This window comes from Balaenoptera ricei, chromosome 18 (genome assembly GCF_028023285.1).
Source record: "Balaenoptera ricei isolate mBalRic1 chromosome 18, mBalRic1.hap2, whole genome shotgun sequence".
Classification (NCBI taxonomy): Eukaryota; Metazoa; Chordata; class Mammalia; order Artiodactyla; family Balaenopteridae; genus Balaenoptera; species Balaenoptera ricei.
The window spans coordinates 22,570,832-22,596,714 of NC_082656.1; the positions used below are offsets into that span (position 1 = coordinate 22,570,832).

General features: G+C 34.8%; 1 protein-coding gene and 1 long non-coding RNA gene across 2 annotated transcripts in view; both read left to right on the plus strand.

The window, feature by feature from the left end:
* The window catches only part of TSC22D1 (TSC22 domain family member 1), a 129,668-nt gene that overhangs the window by 25,924 nt on the left and 77,861 nt on the right, over positions 1-25,883 (plus strand). The gene's annotated exons all lie outside the window — the stretch shown is intronic.
* On the plus strand, positions 3,983-7,779 carry LOC132352487 (uncharacterized). The gene is made up of 3 exons (XR_009498740.1): positions 3,983-4,135; positions 5,283-5,453; positions 6,347-7,779. It is a non-coding gene; the product is annotated as an uncharacterized LOC132352487 (long non-coding RNA).

Genomic DNA, 25,883 nt, shown 5'->3' on the forward strand with positions numbered 1-25,883 from the left:
TATATTTTTAACTTTATTTTAAAATAAATTTAGACTTAACAAAAAGTTGCAAAAATAGTACAGAGTTCCCATATACCTTCACCCAGCTTTTCCTAATATTCATAGGACAAATATAGAAATCAGGAATTAACATTAATACTAACCAATCTGTAAGCTTATTTGCATTTTGACCATTGTCCATTAAATCATCTTTTTTTGGTCCAGGATCCTATCTGGAATTTCACAGTGTACTTAATTGTCATGTCTCTTTAGCCTCCTTCAATCTGGGCTAGTTCTTCATTCTCTTTGCCTTTTGTAACCTTGACAATTTTGAAGAGTACTAGCTAGTTTGAATATTACTTAACTTGTGTGTCTGATGTTCTCTCATGGTCAGATTGAGAATTATATATTTTTGGAAAAGATTCCACTGAAGTGATGTTATGTCTGTATCAGTGCATTATATCAGGAGTTACATGATACCGATTTGTCCATTACTGGTGGCGATAAAAGATAATTTGGTTAAGGAGGTGACTGCCAGGTTTCTACACTGTTGATTTACTCTTTTTCCCTTTGTAAATAATAAGTGTCTTTGGGGAGATATTTTAAGACTATGTAAATACTGTTTCTCAAAATACTTCCATTAATTTTAACATAAAATTATGTTCACTAAGGTTTTCTTTGTTTCAAAGAATGGAGCCTTTTTCATTCAAAGGAGGCAGTGGTCAGTTTAAATGTTTCTGTGTTTAGTCATCTTGACCCTGAAGTTGCCTTTTTAAAGGCAACTTGATTCTGAATTTTTTTTTATAGTCGATATATATTTTTATGATTGCCTTTTATATTTTATTCTATAGAGCATTAACTACTCTAAAAATGTATTGTGCATTTTCTTTTTTTTACCTGTTTTACTTCCTCATCTTATAGTCAGTGGAACATGAGGGCACAATTGGATTAGCTATTTTTTTCTTTTCTATCTTTTAACAAACACTTGACATTTAAACCTAGTGGAGTAACTTGAATCCCAATAATATTTCGGGATAGTATCTTTTCCAAAAGGATGAAGAGAAAATATATTGGTAAATCTTGGAATTTGGTTAGATATTTCTTAAAACAATCTAATATTGTGTTTATTTTAGTGTTTATAAGGTGTATCCCGTTTGACAATATATACAAGGTTGTGGTTTAGATAGAACCTTTTCCTCCAGAGTCAATACAATACTGTGGCTAATTAATTCTAAGCAAGCTGGGCTTTGTTTGTCTTGTCTGCTTCTTGACAAGATCTCTCACTTTTTAAAATTGAAAAATTGAAATTGGATGTTCTGGCAATATCCGGTTTTTTTTTTTTTTTTTTTTACTAATTTTAGGTCTGGAAAACAACATTAGAAAATCTATAATGGGTGTTGTAATTTAGCTAAAATTTGTGTCACCTCAGGATAATACCTTTGACGTTTCTGCTGATCATACTTAGAAATTAATCCTAGAAGCTGATGACCCCCAAAAGAGAATCCATGAAACTAATACACTTTCGATAGTTTTTATTTCCTTTAGGATAAGAAAGTTTAACTTTAGGTACCAGCCACTTGACAAAATTCTTACTTTTTGTTTTTTGACCAGTAGACTTCGTTCATTTGTAAAACGTTTACTGAATTTATTTAATTCAGTGTGTAGTCTAGGGGCTGGAGATGCAAAGACTCACTGCTTCTCTTAGGGATGTTCTTTCATTTTCTTCTTAATGCCATCTGGGGCTGATCTGGACACTCGGAGGGATTTGTGGGAAATTCTTATTCTTTCTAGAAGTGCCTTACAACTAGTAACAGTGAATGATAAAAGATGAATAAGAAAAAGATATTACTGTGTCCTGCTCCCAGTTTGGAGTAGTAGAATGTTTTGTTTTATAAATAATCTGTAAATCTATAATTTAGTAATTTCGACTTCAGATTGGTCTTCTATAACACAAGTGAATAGAAATCATAGTCTTTGTAGAAGTGTGTTACCTTCTATTTCATTGCTTAAAAATGATCAGGTGTAGCTTTCCCTCTTTCATTGATATTAGAAACGCTTAAAAGTAATAAACAGTATATGCTCATTTAGTAATTTAGTATTGGGAACAAATATCGCACATAGTCTAGTTTGTACATTTCAGGAGAATTTCTCAGAGTGGTATTTATATATAAAATACTTAGATTGTTTCTGATTTGAATGTGACTTGATTTTCAGTAAGAATCTTTAAACTTTTAAGTATTAATGGAAAATACTAAAATCGTAAATGAATAGACCTTCTAACACCTTGTTTGAGTTCCTTTGTGGCATTTCAGCATTGCTGATTTTATTAGCTTTGGTTTGGAATTTCTTCTTTAGTGCTTGAAATGCAGCCCTGCAGTGGAGTAATTTCTTTTTTCCTTCTTGAAACATCACATAGAAGAATGCTGTATACTGAAACAGAATTAGGATAGGTCCTACTATGTCATTCTTGTGAGCCTCCATCAGTAGTAGTCTTGCAAAGGCTGTCCTTTCTTGTTTGAATAATGATCTCATTTTGAAAGTGCCTTTACGTTTTTCTACATAAGTGATACGATACACTGTCTATCTAATCCACAGTCTTCATAGATTATTAACTCCTAGAGATGCAGCTCTCCTCAATGATTCAAAATAATTTCTATTTAGGGAAATTTGTTTAATTTTTTTTTGAGTATGAATATGTTGAATCCACAAGTTTTGGCATACTTCAGGCAAAACAAAGAAGTTATATCCTGAAAGTAATCTGACTTGGGAGAAGTTTATAAGTGGATCTATTATTTCTCCAGCCAACTCTCATATTTAACTTACCCTATAACCTAACCTAAGGACATTTTTTTTTTTAAATCTAAGTTTGTTGCATTTTTAATTTATATACTCTGTGGGGTCTGGTAAATAAATCAAGGGTTTGGAGCTCCTACTGAAGGAGAAATTGTAAACTTAGACCATTATTAATCTGAGCAAGATACGATTTCTTGGGAGTTGTTTTTCATTTTCAAAGTGAAGTGGGCTTCTGAACTTAAATTACCAAGTAATTCTGTTCCATAATGGAATGCTCCCCTTTGCCTGTATTTTCAATCAGACATATTGTTACTAATTAGTATTTAAGAAATGAAGGAAAACTGGGAAATTTGGAAAATCATATCTTGTTTATAGTTTCTGAATATATTTTAAACTGTATCTTAATCAAAGTAGTTAAGTTTTACTTAGATCTCGTTCATTTGGGAGTCTTTAATAATTTTCACGGTTTATATTGAAATATTATTAGATATGAAAAAGAATGATTTGTCAAGGAAATTGATTAGAAAAGGCTGGAGGATGATTGTTTAATAATTTTAAAGGCACTTTTCTAGCACCTGTTTCCACTGTATAGGTCCAATGAAAATAAATAAAATAGCTCTGATGCATCAATTTTAAGCTCTTTCTCATCTGTTAAAAAGCCACCTCTTAAGAACTCCAGCTGTGGAATACTTTGCTATTCTATTTGTGATTTTTGGACCCTTGCAAATACCTAGTTAGATTGTGTTTCTTGAGATATTCAGTATTCAGATCTTTTTCTTTTTTGTGCTCCTTTCCTCTTGTCATCCCTCATGTTCCTCCTCAATGTGATTATACTGTAGAATACTGTTTAAAGACTTCAGGATTTAAAATCTATTGGAAACTTATAATGGAAAATAGCCGCCACATAGGCTCATAACTTTTGTAGTTATTTATTTGATACTTCATGTTAGATGGCAGTTTCACCCCCTTGACTTCTTTAGATTTGTTTTTTCATTGCTTTCTTTAAATTCTTGAAATCACAGATTTGATGGTTAAATTTGTAGGTTTTCTTTTCTTAGTCCAAACTGTTTACATTTTTCACTTGTAGAGACTTGAATATATTCCTGAAGTACAGAAGGGTTATTAGCTCATTCCTTCATCTTCAGGCTTTAAAAAAAACATTTAGTCTAACTGTTGTTAGGTAATGGAATAACCATTCCTTTTCAGCTGCTGGCATATTTCCAAACTGGCCGGCAGAGCCAGGAGGAAATGAAGGCATTAAAAACTAACTTTGGTTGGTTGCCACCTTCTTAGTGCTGAGACTATAACCTTTGTTGGTTGATTGATAGAGAACAAGAGAGCACAATCCTCGTTCCACTAACAGGTAAGGAACCCTTGTGATGACGAGTTGGTGTGAGAGAGCAATTATTTGATAGCATTTTTTCTTAATTTATCCCAAAATATAACGTCCCTGAAGTCGGATAGTGTGACTGCCTATGTCCCATCCAGCAGGAATATGCAGCACCTTTCTGTTTAGAGTAAGATCTGAAATTTAACAGGCATGTATCGCTCTGTACCACAAAGTATAATTGATCTGTTTTCTACTGTTAAAATTTATCCTGCAGTCCCTATAACTTTAAATACCTATCTGTCTGTCTTGTTCTCCTTTCAGCTTTTCCTTGCTCAGATGCTGTGTCCTTTGAACTTCCTTCTCTTAGTTACCTAATTGCTATAATAAAGTAAACTATTTTCCAGTATCTTTATTATCATCATCTATTATTTGGGTATATCTTACTGCTTTAATTTCTGCATTGTAGCCATTAATGATTATTTCCTGGTCCTTCTTGACCCAAAACCAAATGATCATACGTTTGTAAAAGACTTTTAGTCTGTATTGCCTGTATCCACAATTCTGCCCTCCCGCTTTTAAATATGAATGCTTGAAGAATAAATCTTTTTCAGTGACAGTAGTCATAGCTTGATAAAATTCAGGTTTAGTTTTATATTGCTATAATATGGGACTGTAGTCTGATTAATTCTTTAAATTACTGAAAACTTAAAAACTGAGAACAAATTCAGCTTCTTAGACAATTCCCAAGGTTTATTGGTATTCCTGTTAATATGCTTGATTATTCTGTTTCTACTTTTCAATCCGTCTTCTTCTCTTTGACAGAAGAATTAATTGGGACTTCTTTGATATGTCTGAGGTCGAGTGCCTTTCCCTGTCCCTTTAAGACAACTGATCTTCTTTTCCAGTCCTAATTTATCATGTTTTGATTTGGTCTTCCACTTGAAGTTGAGTGGTTTGTCACAGAACGTGTTACGGCTTAGACCAGGATAGGTCCCTTCTTAATAGTTACTGAGGAATGAATCATTTGTGGTGACAGACTTCTAAAATTCAAATTAAGAAGGCACTAAGGAAAGTATGCCCAAAGGTAGCTCCTTTTTATCCTGAGGATAAGTCATTACAAGCTCAAATGACCAGAGAATGTAATTTCTTAATAAGAATTTTTTCTTAAATCTATATTCAGCTCTCTATTTCAGTGCTTCTCTCCTACCAGAGGTGCAAGGAGTGATCCTAGAACCACAGATACAGCCAAGACCACGGAGAGCTTTTGACGTCAGGGGTCCACTTTCTCCACTGAACCCTTGGAGGCAGAATATCCAGCTTCTGGAGAGAGTTGGGAAAGGATAATAAACAAGTGGGTGCTTTCCATTATTTACTTGGGTTTATTTATAGATTGGAGTGTCCTTCCATTGCCCATTTAATTCTACTGTTAAACTCCTTGGTTTCATATAAGAACCAAGTGGGGCTGCAATCTGTTTGTTTTTCTAAGAATGCTAACTAGTGCCCGTTCAGAAAAGAGACCTAAAATTTATTTTAATTTTCTCTCCAGATAATTAAAGCAGTGGGTGATTTGGGGGCACTTGATTTGGTGAATGCCTGTGTAGTCCACAGGAATTTTTAAAAGGAAATATTTGCCCATTTTAGCCTTTACTGGTATTAGTGTACTTCTAAGTGCTCTTTTATATTCCAGTATTTAAGAAGTTTCTTTATTTCGTCTTTGGGCAAGCTGGGCATCTGAATTCTCCTAATTTACACAGTCTGATGTCCAGGTGTTATCCTACCCTGTTAGTGAGAACTTTTTGCTCTTTTTCCTACCTCGAACTTTAGGACTTCAAATTAAGTAGATCTTTAAACAAGATGCAATGATAGTACCATTATGGTTTTACTGTCAAGTCTGGGCTTCATTCTTTAATAAGACAAATATTAATGAGAATGAGTTTCAGGATATAACATCCCTGAAAGCTATGTTAAATATACTCACAAGTAGTTTTCCAGTCCGTAGGAATAATGTTATGTGTGGCAAAAGAGCCTTGTCCTAGATTTTCCCCATGGCATTAAGATGGTTTTCTCTTAGTTTCTTTGATGCCAAGGGTAGGATTTGATTCCAGGAAGTTCTTATCACCTACAGTGGGTAGAATGTGAAGTTGGTGCTTTTGGCAGGTTTTCATTTCTCCTTGGTGGATCCCTTCTGTGACTCCAGGTATCTTGATAATGGGAGACCGGTTTATTTGTTCTCTAATTGCCCAGATTTCTTTCAACTGGTAAACATCATACTTCAGCAAAAGGAACTCTTCTAGCAGAGCCTTCATGGATGATATCTGTCACACATGCAGCAGCTGCAGTTTGGAAGGCAGTGGTGAACGGAGCCATGCATTATATCTAGAAGACACAAGGATGAGAGAGCCACCTGATCTTGTCATTGATAAACTTTAAGATTTACTCTGGTGTACTCTTGGTCTGGAAACGGAAAGGCTCAAATAATGACGTAATTTTTTCAGATTGGAATTTTACATGGCCATGAAAATATTCCTTTTTATTCAGAAGACTGAAATAGAGGAAGCATGAGAGACACCTTTCTTTAAAAAGCAGCTCTCTGTATCTGTTTCACTTAAAAGATTTGTGGGATTGAAAATCACCTTAATGAAGCAGGCAAACTTTTTTTTAGTAGTCTGGGAGATCCAAAAAACATAATGAAACTGTCTTTTGTTGCCTGACACTGAAAGGAACTAGGAAATATAAAGGGTGAACTTCTTAATTATTCCCAAATTACTTTTAATATTAGGATGCACTTTTTTAACTTTTTCTAGTCTTGAGCCTTATTCTTATTTGTCAAGTCAACAAAGATTCCAGTATAGGAGTAGAGACGTCTTTGAGTTCAGTCTTCTAAAGTAGTAAATACCTGTTAAACTTGAGGTATCGTTCTGCATTGCAGGCATTCTAAAGTTGAATGATACTGAAAAAAAGAGATATTTTATAGAGCAAAAGCAATTAGTAGTAGTAGGATAAGCCTCTGTGTGTGAATAAGTGTTGCAAGATAGTTATCCATACTGTCGATAAATTGATGGCAGTAGTGATCAAAATGTTTTATTTCTCTTTTTGGTATCTATTTAACTGGTCAGTCAAAAGCTGTTAAAGAAGTTTTTAAAAGTTATGCAATGCTGCCAGTTTGTTTTATTTGGTATAAATTTTAAGAATAGAAATTCTAGAGATAATAATATGGAAGCATCTAAATGTCTTAGGAATCTTAAAGGTTTTGGAAACCACATTTGCTAGATTATAACCTGGCCTTTAGTCTTTCTCGGCTATTTGTGAGACCTGTTTTCCCCTCATTTATTATAAATAAACTTTTGTATGTACAGCACTTAAAAGTAAGTTTAAAAGATCAATTTGAGCTAAAATTTCCCTAGAGAGCTCTGAATTCCCATAAACAATTACAGCTTTTTACTCTTGATTTGTTTTTGTTAAAAGTTAATAAGATAGTTGTTACAAACACATATAAATTAAAAAACAACTACTCACTCAACATTTTAGAAAGAACTCAGGGAACTGAAAGTGAGATTTGCTTGGAAATTTAGTTGAACTCTTTGAACCACAATACAAACGAGTTTATGGCCTGTGAGGTTATTAGCCTTTTGTTTCAGTTTTGAAGAAGTGATTTAAACTCTTAATCCCGTTAATCTCATGCTTTGATTAAATTTTAGCTTTGTTCCTTAAAGTGTGCAAAAGAAATGTAAGTGCATTTCTATTCATCTCATGCCACTAAAAGCTATTTAAAAGTGAAACTTTATGTATATTAATGTGAACTGATGTGTTTAAACTTTTATTTTGATACATTTTCCTTTCAGATTTTTAAATATTTCGTGTCACAATATGCAATCCTATATTTTTCAGTGTTTATTTTATGGATATTACTATAAGCTAATTTTTTTCTAGAATGACTAATTGTGTAATATTTGTATTATGTGATCATTTGAAAAACTAATAAATATTTTCTCCATAAAAAAATGCACTTACTGATAAATGGCTTATTTTTCTTTCAGGAGTAGAAAATGGAAACTACAACAGTACTTTTAAGTGTATTTTAATTTTATGTGTCTTTCTCTAAGTATTTCTGAATATATATCCTATCCTTGTATATGTTAAACTTTTTTGAGAAAAAAAATTATTTTAAACTGTTGAATTAAAATGATTCTCATTGGGTCACCCAGTGCCAAATGTAGGAAATAGGTGATCTGTTTAGTCTATTTTTGCATTTTCCTGATTAGCTTCATCTTAGCTTTGTTTCCAGAATTGGATTTTTTTAGATGCCGTTTTTGTATGCCAATTTTGCAAACCATTAAAACTCGAGTTAATATCATAAATATCAGGAGTAATATGGTCAAATCTTTTAAAGTGAGATCTTGATAAACAAAGACCCTTACAAAATAGCATACAAAAGACAGTTCCTCCATTCAGAAAAAGAATATTTGAAAGTAACAGCTGATTGGAGAACTACCCAATTTGTGGGTGCTGTTAATAGGAGAAGAAAATGTTTTATATTTTAGTGTTCTCCTTGAACAAATAATTGTAGAAGGGGAAATCTTAGAGTCTCTTGCTTTTAACCTTATCAAAACAACATGGAAAAGGATAAAATTGGGTTTTAATGATTCTTGTCTTTATATCTACGTAAACTTAATCAAAGCCACTGGAACAATTTAGCTTTCCTATGCAGAGTCTCCTAGAAGCAAGAGGAGATTTCCCTTTTGATTTGAAGAAAACTCATAAGAAGTGGACTCCTAAAATTAAAAATGAACATTATGATAGGGTCCTAGGCAAGAAATAAAGTTTGATTAATGACAATTTGTGGATTAAAATGAAAGAATTTGGCTCCCTGAAGAAATTATACTCTGAAAAATGAGAATTATAAAAGGAAATTATGATTTAGAATAGCTACTGTATTTGAGGTGGGGGCGGGAGAGGAGCTAAAATTCTTGGCTTTATTAGTCTGGTAAGTTTGGGAAAGATGAGTAAAGATTCTGTGGATAAAATTTTTTTTTTAGAGTTAAAGCTATTAAAAGGTTTACAGACATAATGTATTTCTATGGAAGATGGAAGGCTGTATTTTCCTTGAATACAAAAAAATTTATAAGCCTTAACTGTATGTGTATAGAAGGGTAGGGTTGGGGGGTTAAATAAAAATCTTGCACTGGAAATTTCAAACATATTGTAAAAATAATGGTGAAATGAGAGTTTTAAATAATTTTCATTACATGGACTTTTCCCTACACCGTCAATAGCTTCAAAATAAAAACATTACAGAATGTTGAACATGGCTTTATCTCCGAGGTGTAAGAATGTAGGCTTATTGTTTCACCATGATTCATGGGATTAGCTATAGGAAAAAGTTTTGTTTTGTTCCTTAGTGAGGAAACAGTTTTTTAACATAGCTTCTGTTTTAAAAAAGGTAAATGTCACATAAGCAGTGTGACTGCAAAGTACTGACCTTGTAGCTTATTGTAAATAAGTGCACAGATCTTACTGTATTTTGCTGTATTGAAACAATTGAGCAAAATGTCAGTGCCTAGATGTCCTAAGCGATTTCTTGATTTTTAAAAATTCAGGTATTTTTATTTCCCATTTAAAAAAATTCACATTAACGTAGTCCTGAAATGTGAAAGATTTGTGTTTCCAAAATAAGCACATAGGTGCCCTTTAAAGTTTTTTCCCACTAAATGTACATCTAAAGTAATTAGATCACTGCAGTAAAAAAACGTTAGGGAACTTTGAAGGGTGCATCGGAGTTTTCAGGAATTACGATCAAAGGGATCTCTACTCAAGAGGTAAGGTATGGCATAGGTAGAAAAATGTTCAAAATGTGTTCAGTGCAATGTCTGATGATAAAGTAAACTACAACAGATATCCTTTGATTTTCAGACAGATGTAGAATTAGGAAAATAATTTTTCTTAAAAATCTCTCCCAGAGAAGAGCAATGGATAAACCACTAATTTTTTTTTGTATGACTTTGGAGTGCATTTAGAAACAAATATCTTCAGACATTGTACCCTTTTGGTACCTGGCCTGAATACATTCCGTGGCATCTCCTACCCTTGCTCTCTTAATGTTTATGATCCATATTTAATTTAGTATTTCTTAAGCCCTGAGAACTGTTAAAATATTGTACTTTGAATGGAAAGTTGAGTACAGATTCTTTGAGGTTATTGCCTGGCTTCATGTTTGCTGTGTATGCCTGTTTTTGTTAAATGAAACCTAGAATTTAGAAAACAGTAGCTGTACTGAGTAATTTTAACTTCGGTTTGAGAAATTTGAGTTTTATAAACATTCACTTACACTGTAACTCGGGAATCTGTTATATTAAGGATTAAGAAATAATATTGTTGGCTAGTATATAAAATTGTTCAGACAAAGTTATACTGTTATTCTGTAAGGTATATTAAGTAGGTTCAAAGAATCAAGTGTTAGCATAATATGTAGTATATCTAGAAACAAAGGAAAATGCAGTATTCAGTACAGGTGAGCTAGAAAAATGATTTAGAATTCTTTCTCTAGAATTACATTACTAGTATAATTTATTCAATAGATGGCAATATAGAAAACACAGTAACCTTCCATCCTATCTTTTTGATTCTTTTTATAAGGACATCAGCTCGTGGACATTTGGCTTTTATTTAAAACAGTTTGCTGTCTAGTCTGCATTTGCCTTTATGCAGAGCAAATGATCATATTGCTGTGATCTAGTGACAGCACTCACTACGTCAGTGAGGTAGCTGATTCCATGTTCAGGGATGCTCTGATGGTAAGAAGTTGACCCAGAATATGCTTCCATGTCATTTTTTATTTGAAAATTACCTTAGAAATTAGCTAGGTTAGCATACTTATCTGTAAAGTAAAACACGTAAAATTTTACATGCAAGATAATCGATATCTGGGAACAATACATGTATTTCTAATATCACATAGTTTATTAAAGGTCTGCTGTAGGATTCAAGTCTCTTGACTCCAGGCTCAGAGATTTATACTTAACTGTACTTTATTGCCTCATCATGTTAGTCCTAGTTCTGGACAACATAGAGCGAGTCTGATGCCCTTCAAATATGATAGCCTTCAGGTATCTTAAGATGGCTGTTATACTCCATCAATTCCAAGCGCAAGTTCCCCCCCACCCCCCCACAGATTAAGCACACCTCCATTTTTTTTTTTTTTTGGCTCTTATTCATGTAGCATGGTTTTGAAATCCTTAAGAGTTTTGTAGCTCTCTGAACATGCTTCAGTTTATTATTCTTCTTAATGTGTGACACTGAACCAACACAGTACACGCTCAGCCTGTGTTTAGCCCTGTGACTCATACCATTTTGTTTACGTATTTAGCCAGTCAGGTGCTTAATTTTACAAGATTCTCTTGGACAAAAGAGTTACAAAGTGATATGCAAAAAATTTTGTTTCAAAAAATTAGGCCAGTACAGACTAATGTGCACAGTTCAGAGGAAAAGAAAAAAATTGGCTCAAGGTAATAGCTAAGACCTTGAGAAAGCAATCAAAAAAGTACCATCTTCATTTCAATTATTGCTTAATTCTGAGTCACATAACTATAAATTCCATATTAAATGGCTTGTGTAATGTAAAATGTTATTTTTCAGGTTGTCCTTAGTAATTTAAGAGGAGCCAGGCCCTTAGGAGCTAAACTGTTGACATGGCACTGGCATTGAGAAGAAAATGAACTTGTGTTTAGTAGCATAATGAAAACTAGAAAGGAAAGTCAGTGCTTCAGTGGAGAAGTTTGAGATACACCCCAAACAGCTGAAGATGGTGGAGAAGTGGCCCTGGAAGTCTGAGAGTGTGACCAAAAGTCTAATGAAAGCACAGTCTTATGTTGCTTCTTGAAATATAGTGCAAATACTGTAGCAACGTTGTTTTGGTATAACAGTGTTTTAAGTTACCAGTTATATAGCTTTTTCCCCCCAGATTTTAAATTGAGCTCCAGGAAGACACAAGGTGTTTATTTAATGGTTGCATGTACCTTTAGGGTATGCGTACCTTTGTTTGAGAAATACTGGTTTGAGACAGGTTGTGTTCTACCTTACCTGAGTTAGAATTTGGGGACAAATGAGGGAGAAAGAAAAGAACAACCATTTACATGCCTACTCTGTGCAGCTTTTGCTAGGTGCTTTACATATATTTATCTAATTAGATCCGGTTGACCTATGAGAAAGGTAATTTTTTATTTTACACACAAAGATGCTGAAACTCAGAGGTTACTGCGCCTGCCCAAGGACACATAATCAAGCAACAAAAATGGCATTTAAAAGATGATTTGTCAAAATCTAAAGAATTCTATCACACCATTGATTGTCAAATATCTTTGCCAAAAAGAATGCATATTCTCAGGAAAATTTCACATAGAACCTCAGTGTTTAAAGTAGATAAAAGGGATTTTTGATTTAGTATGCATTTTTTGAGAATAGTTTTAGTTTTACAGAAAAATCGACCAGAAAGTACAGTCCTCCCCCTGCCTGCCCCCATTTATACAATTTTCCTTACCATAGTTTGCTCTATTGTTGATATCTTGTGTGGTGTATTTTGTTACAATTAATGAACTAATACTGATGCATCATTATTAGTTGAAATCCATAGTTTACATTAGGGTTCACTCGTGTCATACAGTTCTGCAGGTTTTGCCATATACGTAATGTCACGTATCATAATTATAGTGTCATACAGAATAGTTTCACCTGCCTGCAAATGTTGTTCCACCTATATTCATCCTTCCCTTCCCGCCCCTCCCCACCTCTGGCAATCTGTAGTTTTGTTTTTAGCCTTTTCAGGCTGGTTTCCTTCATTTAGCGATATATACAATGTCTTTTTGTGACTTGATAACATATTTCTTTATATTACTGAATGGTATTCCATCATATAGATTTACCACAGTTTGTTTATCCAGTCATCTTTTTTTTTTTTTTTCCATTCATCTTTGAAGGACATCTTGATTGCTTCCAGTTTTTGGCACTTATGAACAAAGTTGCTATAAACATTTATGTGTAGGTGTTTTGAGGACAGATTTCAACTCATTTGGAAAAATACCTGGTAGTGAAATTGCTGGATCTTACGGTAAAGCCTATGCTTAGCTTTGTAAGCAACTGCCCAGCTGTCTTCCAAAGTGGCTGGACTATTTTGCCTTCCCACCAGCAATGAACCAGAGTTCCTGTTGTCCTATCTGCTTGCAGGTGTATGGTGGTGTCAGTGTTTTGGATTGTAGTCCCACTGATAGGTGTATAGTCGCATCTTACTGTTTCATTTGTAATTCTCTAATGATACTATTTTCCATCTGTATATCCTCTTCAGTGAGGTGTCTTTTCAGATCTTTTGCCCATTTAAAAAATCAGTTTTCTTTTTGTTGAGTTTTAAAAGTTTTTTGAATGTTTTGGATATCAGTCCTATACCAGATAAGTGTTTTGCAAGTATTTTCTCCTAGTCTGTGGCTTGTCTTCATTCTCTTAACAGTGTCTCTTAGAGAGCAGAAGTTTTAAATTTTAATGAAGTCCACTTCATCAGTTTTTTTCTTTAATGGATTGTGCTTTTAGTGTTGTATCTAAGAACTCATTGTCAAGCCCATGGTGACCTAGATTTTCTCCTATGTTATCTTCAGGAAGTTTTACAGTTTTGAGTATTACCTTTAGGCCTGTGATCCATTGAGTTAACTTTTGTGAAAGGTGTAAGGCCAGTGTTCAGGAAAAGACTGTCCTTTTTCCTTTGAATTTTCTTTGCTCCTTTTTCAAAGATCAGTTGACTATATTTGTATGGATCTATTTCTGGGCTCTTTATTCCGTTCTATTGGTCTGTTCTTTTGCTGATACTACACTATGTTGAATTCTGTAGTTTTTTGGTACGTCTTAAGATTGGGTGTCAAACTTCTGACTTTGTTCTTCAGTATTGTGCCTACTATTCTAGGTCTTCTACCTTTTCATATAGACTTTAGAATCAATTTGTCCACAAATGACTTGCTGGGGTTTTTATTGGGATTGCACTGGATCTAAAGATCAAGTTGGGAAGAACCGATATCTAACCATATTTAGTCTTCCTATCTATGAACTTGCAGTTACTCTCCATTTATTTAGATCTTTTTGATTTTTCATCAGCATTTTGTGGTTTTTCCTCACAGTCTAGACACATTTTCTTAGATTTATACCTAAGTATTTTTTTTTTTTTGGTGCTAATGCAAATGGTGTATTTTAAATTCCAGTTGTTCATTGCTGATATATAGAAAAACAATTGACTTTACCTGTATCTTGCAACCTTGGTATAGTTGCCTACTAATTGCAGGTATTTTTTCCTTGCTTTAGGGACTTTAAGTGTACACAGTCATGTCTTCTGGAAACAAAAACAGTTTTATGTTTTCCTTCTCAGTCTTTATACCTTTCACTTCCTTTGCTTATTGCATTGGCTAGGACTTCCCCAACAATGTTGAATAAGAATGGTGAGAAGGGACTTGCTTGTCTTGTTCATGATATTTGGTGGAAAGCATCTGGTTTCTCACCAATAGGTATGATGTTAGCTGTAGGTTTTTTGTAGATATTCTTTATCACATTAAGGAAGTTCTCTAGTTCTGGTTCCTCAAAGGTTTTTTGTTTGTGTGTTTTTTTTTAAATCATGAATTGGTGTTGGCTTTTGTCAAATGCTTTTTCTGTATATATTGATATGGTGATATTTTTTCTTTAGTTGTTAATGTTTCTAATTGATTTTTGAATACTAAATCAGCTTTACATATGTGGAATAAATGGAACTTGGCCATGGTGTATAATTCTTTTTTTCTTTTTTAATTAATTAATTAATTAAATTACTTTTTTGGCTGTGTTGGGTCTTTGTTGCTGCGCGCAGGCTTTCTCTGGTTGTGGTGAGCAGGGGCTACTCTTCCTTGTGGCGTGTGGGCTTCTCATTGCGGTGGCTTCTCCTGTTGCGGAGCACGGGCTCTAGGCACACGGGCTTCAGTAGTTGTGGCACGTGAGCTCAGTAGTTGTGTCACCCGGGCTCTAGAGAGCAGGCTCAGTAGTTGTGGCACATGGGCTTAGTTGCTCCGCGGCATGTGGGATATTCCCGGCCCAGGGCTCGAACCGGTGTCCCCTGTATTGGCAGGTGGATTCTTAACCACTGCGCCACCAGGGAAGCCCGTGTATAATTCTTTTTACATATTATTGCATTCAATTTGTTGATATTTTGTCAAGGATTTTTGTATCAAGGTTAATGAGACACTGGTCTGTAATTTTCCTTTCTTGTAATGTCTTTGTCTGATTTTGATATTAGACTTGCCTCATAGAATGAGAAAGGAATTGTTCTCGTTTCTATTTTCTGAAAGAGATTGTAGACAATTGGTGTCATTTTATTCAACATTTGGTAGAATTCATCAGTGAAACCATCTGGGCTTTGTGCTTTCTGCTTGGGAAGGTTATTAATTGTTGATTCAATTTCTTTAATAGATATAAGCCTTTTCAGTTTGTTTCTTATGTAAGTTTTGGTAGATTGTATCTTTTAAGGAATTGGTTCATTTCATCTAAGTTATCAAATTTGTGGAGATAGAGTTGTTCATAATACTCCTTACTATCCTTTTAATATCCATGGGATCAGTAGTAGTGGCTCCTCTTTCCTTTGTGATATTAGTGGTTTGTGTCTTCTTTCATTTTATTTGTTAGCCCAGTTAGAGATTTATCAATTTTATTGATAAAATAACCAGACTTTGGTTTTGTTGATTTTTCTCTGTTTTACTGTTTTCAGTTTCATTGACTTCTCTAATTTTTATTTCTTTTCTTCTACTTGCCTTAGGTTTATGTCGCTCTTCTTTCTAAGCAGTGTTTTTGCTGTATCCCAGAATTTTGATAAATTCTTTTTTCATGTTCTTTTAGTTTGAAATATCTAAAAGTTTCTTTTGAGACTTTTGAAACCAATGTATTATTTAGAGGTGTGGTTTAATTTCTAACTATTTAGGGGTTTTTCATTTATCTGTAAATATTTGGTATCTTACTAATTTTAGTTTAATTCCCTTGTGTCTGAGAGCGTACTTTTAGTATGCTTTCTCTTCTTTTAAAATTTTGTGGTGTGTTTTATGGCCCTTAATCTCGGTGAATTCTCCATGTGAGCTTGAGAAGGTATATTCTGTTGTTGGATGAAGTAGTCTTTAGATGTCAGTTAGATCCAGTTGATTGATGGTGCTGTTCAGTTCAACTGTCTTTACTGATTTTCTGCCTGCTGGATCCATCAGTTACTGGTGGAGCGGTGTTGAAGTCTTTTAAGTATAATAGTGGATTCATCAATTTCTCATTTGAGTTCTGTCCGTTTTTGGCTCACGTATATTGATGCTCTGTTGTTAAGCAAACATATATTAAGGATTGTTGTGTCTTCATGGAGACTTGACTCCTTCATTGTTTTGTAATGCCCCTCTTTATCCCTGATAACTTTTCCTTGTTCTGAAGTCTGGTTTTCCTGAAATTAATGTGGTTATTTTAGCTTTCTTTTAATTAGTATTATCATGGTATCTTTCTTATCCCTTTACTTTTAATCTACCTGTATCTTTGTATTTAATGTGGGTTTTTTATAGACAACATACAGTCAGGTCTTTTTTTTCTTTAATCCATTTGACAGCCTCTGTCTTTTAATTGGTATATTTCAACCATTTACATTTAAAGAAATATTGATATAGTTGGGTTTGTATCTATCTTGTTTGTAACTTTTCTCTTCATTGGCTTTGTCCTTTTAAAATTTATTTTGCCTTACACTCTATTTCTGTCTTCTTTGATATTAAGTATAATTCCAATTTAGTTTGAGTCCTAACATTTACACGTAGTGGTGCTTTGCTAGGTGCCTTCTAAAAGCATTTCACTACTTTAATTTGATTCATTTAATTCTCTTGAGCATCCACTTACCAAATTTCATGCATCTCCCAAGCATTGGAGATATTGAGATGCTTCTACCCCCATACCCCTCTTTTCAAAGGCTTTTTCCCATTGTTGTCTAGAGCCTGGATCTGTCTTTTGTATCTTGTCAAGGATTTTGTGGCTTTAGTATTTTCTATGAGCAAATTTCCCTCTCTACTGGATCATTCCCATCACCATCTAATTATGCTGTCATGTGTTATCTTTCGAAAAGGAAGTGGGACTTTCCTGGCAGTCCCGTGGTTAAGACTCTGCACTTCCAACGCAGGGGATGTGGGTTCGATCCCTGGTTGGGGAACTAAGATCCCGCATGCTGTGCGGTGTGGCCAAAAGAGGAAAAAAAAGAGAAAAAAAAAAAAAAAAAGAAAAGGAAGCCACCTTGACCTTTTCTTCACCCTCTAACTTCTACTGCAGTCTCTACTCACATTTATTACCAAGAATTGTCTACTCATATTGTTACAATTTCTCAAATTTTATTTACTTCTCAGTCTATCCCGATGTGGCTTTTGCATCTCATACCACTGTGACTGCTCTTATCAAAGTTACCCAGGTCTCCCCTGTTGCCAGATCCACTGGATGCTTACCTGTGCCTTGTGACCTCTTAGCAGAATTCAGTGTAGTTGAACACTCCTACCTTCTGAAATGCCCTTCTCAGTCCTTGAGTTTTTCCTCTCACCTCTTCTTCCTTTACACTTAGATGATTTTATCCATTCCCATGGCTTAATACTTTTTCTTTTCTTAACTCCCCCAATTTTTATCCCCTGCCCAGCCACCTCCTCAAAGCTCCAGTCTTGATATCCACTTGGATATCAAGTGGATTAATTAAACTACTTAAATTAAAATTAAAAAACATGTCCAACCTTGGACTATTTTTCTCTTCATCTCAGTGCGGAATCATTATGTGAAAAACCATGGAGTGGTCTCTTCCTCACCTCCCATATACAATCTATTTGTTTTTCGTTAGTCCAGTTGTTTGTTTTGGGACTTTTTTTTTTTTTAACCTTGTTACTATTGTTTACAGCAGTTTTAGGTTTACAGAAAAATTGACCAGAAAGTACAGAGAGTTTCTATATTAATTCCCCTTCCCTTGTTTCCCTTGCTACCAGATATCTTGCATTAGTTTGGTACATTTGTTGTAGTTGAACCAGTTTTGATACATAAAAGTCCATAGTTTACATTTGGGTTCACTGTGTCAACAGTTCTATGGGTTTTGCTAAATGTGTAATTTCATGTATCCACCATTAGGATATTTTATCACCACCTCAATCCCTGGCACCCACTGATGTTTTTACTGTCTCTAGTTTTGTCCGTCTCAGAATGTCATATAGTTGGAATCATACAGTACGTAGCCTTTTCTGCTGGTTTCTTTCACTTAGCAACATGCAGTTAAGGATTGTCCTTATCTTTTTGTGGCTTGATAGCACATTTCTTTTTATTACTGTATAGATCTGCCACAGTTTGTCCTTCACCTATTGAAGAACATCTTGGTTGCTTCCAATTTTTGGCACTTATGAGTAAAGAAAGCTACTGTAAACATTTGTGTGCAGGTGTTTTGAGGACGTAAGTTTTAAATGCATTTGGAAAAATACCTAATAGTGCAACTGCTGGATCTTAAACGGTAAGCCTATGCTTAGATTTTTAAGAAACCACCAAACTGTATTCCAAAGTGGCTGTCCCATTTTGCATTCCCACCAGCAGTAAATGAGAATTCCTGTTGTTCTACATCCTTGCCAGCGTTTGGTGTTGTCAGTGTTTTGAATTGTAGCCACTTTGATAGATGTGTGGTGGTATCTCATTGTTTTAATTTGCAGTCCCCTAATGGCATGATATTGAGCATCTTTTCATATGCTTATTTTCCATCTCTATATCCTCTTCGGTGTTGAGATAAGGCCAGTGTTTAGATTGATACATCTTTTTCCCAATGTGGATGTTTATTTGTTCTAACACCGTTTTTTGAAAAGACTGTCCTTTCACCTTTGAATTGCCTTTACTTCTTTTTCAAAGATCAGATCTACCTCCTAAATCTCTCTCAAACCTTTCCAACTTCTCACCATTTCCATCTACCAACTTCTGCTCCAGGCTACCATCATCCCTCGCCTGAACTATTGCAGTAGGCCTCGCTGGTCTCCTTGTTTTATCTCTTGACTTCTATGTTCTTCATAGAATAGGATTTATAGTGATTTTAAAGTATAAATAAAATCGTAACTGTTTCCTGCTGAATACTCAGTGCTCTTCTTTGTAAAAACTATAAAATCCAAATTCTTTATCATGGCCTATGATCTCACCTCCAACTTTACCCTTACTCCTGCACTCCAGCCAACCTTGGGTTTATTTCATTTAGTCTCTAAATTGTTTGTCCCCTATCTTAGGGGATTCCCAGTGACTGGAATGCCCCTTCCTCTGCTTTTAGGTCTCAGCTTAAATGTTTCCTTTTCAGAGATGCCTCCCCTAGTCACTATAGCTAAACATCCAGTTCTACATCTTGACCTCCATTCTCTGATATTGATTCCTTCCTCGTATTTTTCTCAATTTAAAAGCATATATTGTTTATTGCCTGACTTCCTGAGACCAGGGATCACGTCTGTCTTGTTTATACTGTTTCTTAGCACCTGGCAGAGTAGCTGTCACACAGTAGGCACTGAACAAATATTTCAATGAGGAAGACGTAGGCAGCCTTTGCGATGCCCAAATCTCGTGAGGGAGATCCACACGTAAATAGGTGAATTGCGACGCCACTTTAGTGCTGTTGGATAGTTGCCGTAGTCCTGCAAAATAAGCAATAGGAGACTAAAAAAAGAAAAAAATCTTTGGGATTCTTTCTCAGTAGTGTGAAGTAGTGATTACAGAGGTCAATTTATGAAGTCTTACTACCTAGGCTTATTTATGAAGCCTTACTGCCTAGGCCATAAATAAAGTTAATATTATTTAATAATGGGGTCAACATAACTTTCATCCAAGCAGTACGAGACTTAGGATATTAAGTGTTCCAGAAACCATCAATCTGTACCGACAGTATGGGTGCTTTAGGGTCAGTCTCACGCCCACCAAGAGATGGTCCAGCATACTGATTGAGCTTTGGCTATAGAGTCAGTGTTTGGTTTTGAGTACTCAGTGCTGCCATTCACCCTGGGCAAGTTGTTTAACCTCTCTGCGCATCAGTTTCCTCATCTGTGAAGGAGCTAATAAACATACTGCACAGGGTTGTTATGAGGGTTAAATAGACTAATCTATATAAAGCATTTTTCCATGTGCCAGATACTGAAATAAACATACAAGTGTTTCCATCATTTAACTAAATTTTTATTATTTTAGAATACACTTACATTGAGTAATATGCAGCTTTCTCAACAGATACCTCCCTTCCTACTTTAAAGAGAAAGACTTCATTTTGATGCCAAACATGAATCTTACCTTTGCAGCACCCATCCTTTTTATCCTCTACCTGTGCTCTACGTTACATTACCTCTGCTTTCTCAGATGTCTTAAAAAAATCTCAGATGATTTTTTTATTCCTTTTCATAATTCTTCCTTTCAACTAGATCTTTCTCATATGCATAAAAACATGTTAAAGTGTCTCCAATTTAAAAAAAATGGTATCTAACTGTAGGCACTGCCCCACCTCTTCCTGTATTTATGCAAACTTAACATTCTCTATAACATTCTCTCCGTTTCTTTCAACGCCACTCACTTCTCAGTCTACTCCAAGCTTGTTTCTACCTCTTAACTTTATTGAAATAATACTATTGAGGTGATCAGTGACCTTATCACTGAATCAAACAGACCGTTTTCATACCTTGTCACACGTGTGCTCTCAGCATTCAATGTGATCGATGGCATTCTCCTCTTCTGACATTTCGGACTCTGTGAGTCTTCACTCCTCTGATTTCCTCATATCTCTCTGGCTGGTTCTTAGTCTGTATTGCAGACCCATTCTTTACCCAGGCTTTGCTTTACGTTTTGGAGTTTCTAAGGCTGTTTCCTCAGTCGTTATCTCTTAGTTCTTTGCGTCTCTATCCATACTCTAAGACTAATTACCTTTATACTGATGACTCAAGTTCAATAATACTGGTCCAACTTTAGAGATCGAACGACCTACTTGGCATCTCTTTTCCTTTCTGTGTGCCCTAAGGGCACTTCAGACATGTTTTAAGAATTTATGATCTTTCCCCCCTCAAATGTGGTCTTCCTTTAGCATTCCTCGGTTTAGTGACTATCACCTCCTGCATCCAAGTTATGCATGCTGGAATCCTAGGTCACATTCTGCATATGTGTATTCCTTACACCTCCTTCACCCCCTCTGTCATCCAGTCCTGTTAATTTTTGTGTCTGAAATCTCAATAACCTACTTCTCTGTTGTCAGTGTCCTGGCTTAGTCTATTACTTACTAACTTGAACCATAAGAGTTCTAATGGGTCTCCTTGTATACATCCTTGTGCTAATCAAATTCATTCTCCACAGTACAGCCAGAGTGATGTGTCTCAAGATACGAGTTTGATTGATATTATACCTTTCATTAAAACAATCAGCTGCTTCCTGTTGTTCTTAGTTAGAATCCACAGGTAGAATAGAGACAAAAATCCTTAATGTCATTTGTGAAACCCGGAAAGACTACGTTCTTATTTACCTCTCTGCTCTCACCCTTGGTCACTTCTTATTGTTTTTACTCTGTCTCTCCCTCATCCTTTTTGCCTTAGCTGGGTGGTCATTTCCTTGCCTCAGGAACACTTCGGATGTGCTTGAACAGGTTAGATCACCATCTGTTTGCTCTCATAGTGCCATGCTTACAGTTTTACATTTTGGTGTGCCATCTCTCCCTCTAGCTAAAAGTCTCTAAGAGACCAAGGATCTTGTTTGCTTTTGGTTACCGTTTGCCAGTACTTCGCACAGTAACTGGCTTGTACCCTTCATTTCATCAACTCTTAAGATGCCACCTTTATTTTTCTTCTACTAAGGAATAAAAAAAAAGGAAGGAAAGTAATCAATGGAAGATAAGCTCACAATAATGTTATTGAAAGAATTTTCTGTAAAAGCTGAATTAACTTGAACTGTTATATTTTCTTCCAGCCCCCTGCCTTTCTTGGATGATAAAAGAATGTAATTTGAGAAAAATATCCTAGAGTTTATTTCTAGACTCCGATACTGTACGAAAATAATTGGCACTTAATCATGGTTCCATTGTTCAGGGCTTCCGAAACGGAGAAATTAGATTTGTTTCTAACTTTGGAAATAAAATATTCAAGCTAGTTTTGATTTGTCTTTAAATGCAGGTTTGATGACTTCTTGAACTCCCAAGTGATGCTGACTTGTGATCATCTCTGGGAAAGGGATATTTAGTGAGAATTTGAGTTTAAGAACAATACTTTTAAAAAACATTTACGGTGATGTGAAGTGAATCTTGTTTGTCTAGCTCCTCCTTTCATTAATTTACTCTTTTTCGCTCATACTTTTCGTTCTTATAGGAAGATACACACTGCCAGCATTTCTGTTTCCATGCCTCAGTTCATGAGGTTCTCTGCACCGTTCCTATAGTGGGCCCAAGGGGTCGTTTCTATATGACTTAATTTTTGCCTTGACTCAGTTTACGCTTTGTGTTAGAGAAATTTAGAATGGAAAAATTCTAAATTCTAAATCAGTTTGCCATTAAACATCGTATGTTTCTCAAAGGAAACTTTAAAAATCTATCAAAAAAACCTTTTTGTAGTTTTAAGGCCTGTTTTTCTAGATTCTGAGTAATAAAATACTCCTGGTAGCCTGGCATTTGGTAGTTGGTATAAACTAATCCCTTCAGCCTTTTGCAATCACTTAAAATACTCATTAACTGTGAGTCATTGTTTTGAGATAATGTACATTATATTCTTTTTGTTTTTCTTGCTTGAATTGCCCAACATTCTTTAGAATAGCTCCGTGCCACTTGTGAGCTTAGCGTACATTTTTATTTGGAAAATTGAGTGGTGCCAAAGAACATTGCGGGACAACAGCTATTTATTCCCTTCCAATCAAGTTGTCTTTTTGTAGAGCAAAAAGTACACCGAAGAATAGAACTTTTTTTTCTTGCTGAGGTACTGATAAGGTTGAGAAAATGAATATGTCTGAAATAATAGGGAACTAATTACCTTGGGCATCTTAAAAACTTATAAACAAATTTCTTTGCTAAGAATGGTACTGTATTTCTTTATTTTCAAAATTAAATTTATAATAGTCCTTTGAAAGCAGAGAATAATCTTCATATTTAAAAGTCAGTCACTATTATCACATTAATTAAAATATATCTGTATAAAATAGCTTATAAAATACTTCCTAAAATTTCTAGTTTGAACTATAAGGACTCAGTCATTTTTTTCATAAATAATTTAAAACATTTTAAATATGTCGTCCACTTTTTAAGTTGGTGGCATTCTACTATTCTAAATATAAGCCTTTTCTTCATGGAAAATGTGACTTGATGAACTCTTGTATTTTTCAGTATTGTCTTTAAAAAGTCATTAAAAACAATCTTGTAATGGCTATCAGGTTTTTAACAATGATCAGCTTTGCTTCCACTTTTCACATGAACCAGAGCTTTGCTGTTTTAGTTGCATGATTCAGTGCATTAAAGACAAAAACAAACCAGTAATCACCTCCACCCAGTTACTTTCTTTGTTCTCTGAACTCTTGGTATTGGTGGGGATGTAGGACTATTCGAATGAAGGTACATTTTATGCATGTCTTCTAATTAAGTAGTCTAAATTCTGAAACCTTTGTTTAGATATATTCATCTCCCTATAATACAGTTTCTTAATAGGTCTATATCGGTATTGCCAAATTTAGATTACCTTTTTCATTAGTCTACTAAATATGTCAGGTTACCTATTATGAAGAGGAAGTTATCCTAAAGGATTTAACACCTCTTTTACATTCTTGGAAATGTATTCAATTGTTGTGACATGAAGACTCCACTAGGAATGGTGATATTTATATGTAAATTCTATCTTGATAATTTTTCATTGAAAAATTGGATACTACTTACTGGCTCTGCTTTTGGGCTTCATTTTCTTTTTTGTTTTTTTTTTTGAATTTATTGTTTTATACAGCAGGTTCTTATTAGTTATCTATTTTATATATATTAGTGTATATATATGTCAATTGGGCTTCATTTTATTTTCTATTCAAGTTTGGCTTCTTGATAGGAAATGGGAGATCAAATTTGTTATATAAATTAGTTTTTTACTGTTCACCTCTATAAATAAAAAGTTTTTTTAAGCTCACCCCTAATATAAGTATGTATTTTTTTTTAAAGTTTGTGGAATTATTATTATTTTAAAGGAATTCCTTTATTTTAAAAATTATTTTTTTATTTATTTTTGGCTGTGTTGGGTGTTCGTTTCTGTGCAAGGGCTTTCCCTAGTTGCGGCAAGCGGGGGCCACTCTTCATCGCGGTGCATGGGCCTCTCACTATCGCGGCTTCTCTTGTTGCGGAGCACAGGCTCCAGACGCGCAGGCTCAGTAGTTGTGGCTCACGGGCCCAGTTGCTCCGCGGCATGTGTGGGATCTTCCCAGACCAGGGCTCGAACCCGTGTCCCCTGCATTGGCAGGCAGTCTCTCAACCACTGCGCCACCAGGGAAGCCCTAAGTATGTATTCTGAGTGTGCAGATATGAGAGGTTTTTTAGATCACTGTCAGCATTTCAGTACAAATTACAAAATGGTGAGGATGTTTCTAAACATCCATCTGTAACATGCTTCATAATTTTTTAAAATCTTGGTTAATCTCTTTGACAGCAATATGAATCAGATTCCACGGTCAGTTTATTTTGATACTTTTTAAATGGCTGTCAGAGATGGTTCACAAAGATACATAGATTCAAATGGCAATGATTCCTAAATCATGATACTAAGATTTTAATACCATCCAGGAGTTACGCAGAGGTTTTGGTGATATTTGGCTGGCGCCTAATAGTCTGACCTTGCACCTAATGGGAGGAATTTTAATTTCCATCATTTTAAGAAATGGATTAGAAACCTGATGTGCTTCCTCTGGAAGATTTTGAAAGGGGTTAAAAATTCTGTTTCCAAGTTTTTGGGTGTTCCAAGCTTTTAAATGAGAGGTTTTTAAAAATTACTCTCTCAACATTTTTAGTACCAATCACAAAATGATGGAGCTGTTTTGAAACATCCATCTTTAAAATTCCCAGAGAAGTTACTCCCGAAAAGCAGTCTTTCTCTCATGAACTGTTGAAACATTCCCTTTACATCGAAGGTACAAGTTCAGTGTGTTTGTTTTGAAGATTGTGCTTGGTGGCTTAACCTCTTGTCATCACAGAAAAGCTCAGCAAATTGTGAATGTTTTTCTTTTTGTAAAAGAAAAAATCCATAGCCCATCTTTTAAGTTCAACAACTCTTTTACGTTCTTTACAGTAGATAGCTAGCAAGCCTAATAGTTGTTTTTAGCTGTTCCCTATCTCATTAAAAATACTAGCAAGCCTAATAGCTGTTTTTAGCTGTTCCCTATCTCATTAAAAATACCCTAATGATTCTTCTACTTTAAAGGTTTTTTTAAAAAATAAAATTAACCACATTGATGATACTAGTGCACACTTCTTATTTCAACTCCTCTGCTGCAATAACTTGCCTGTATGGAATGACTCATTGATTTTCACATGCATTGCTCTCTCATTTATCTGACAATCCCTTTTCTAGTTAAAGCAGCTGCTCCATCAGAACTTACACATACAATTTATAAAAGAAGAAATTTGCTGTGGAGAGTACATCTTCTCCAGTAAAACTTTTCTTTAATTCTTCGTATACACAAAAACACAATGTTTTATATTGGAAACAGAATCTAGCAAATAGCGTAGGCTGAGACGTGTAAGAAATGTGTCTTTTTATCTTAT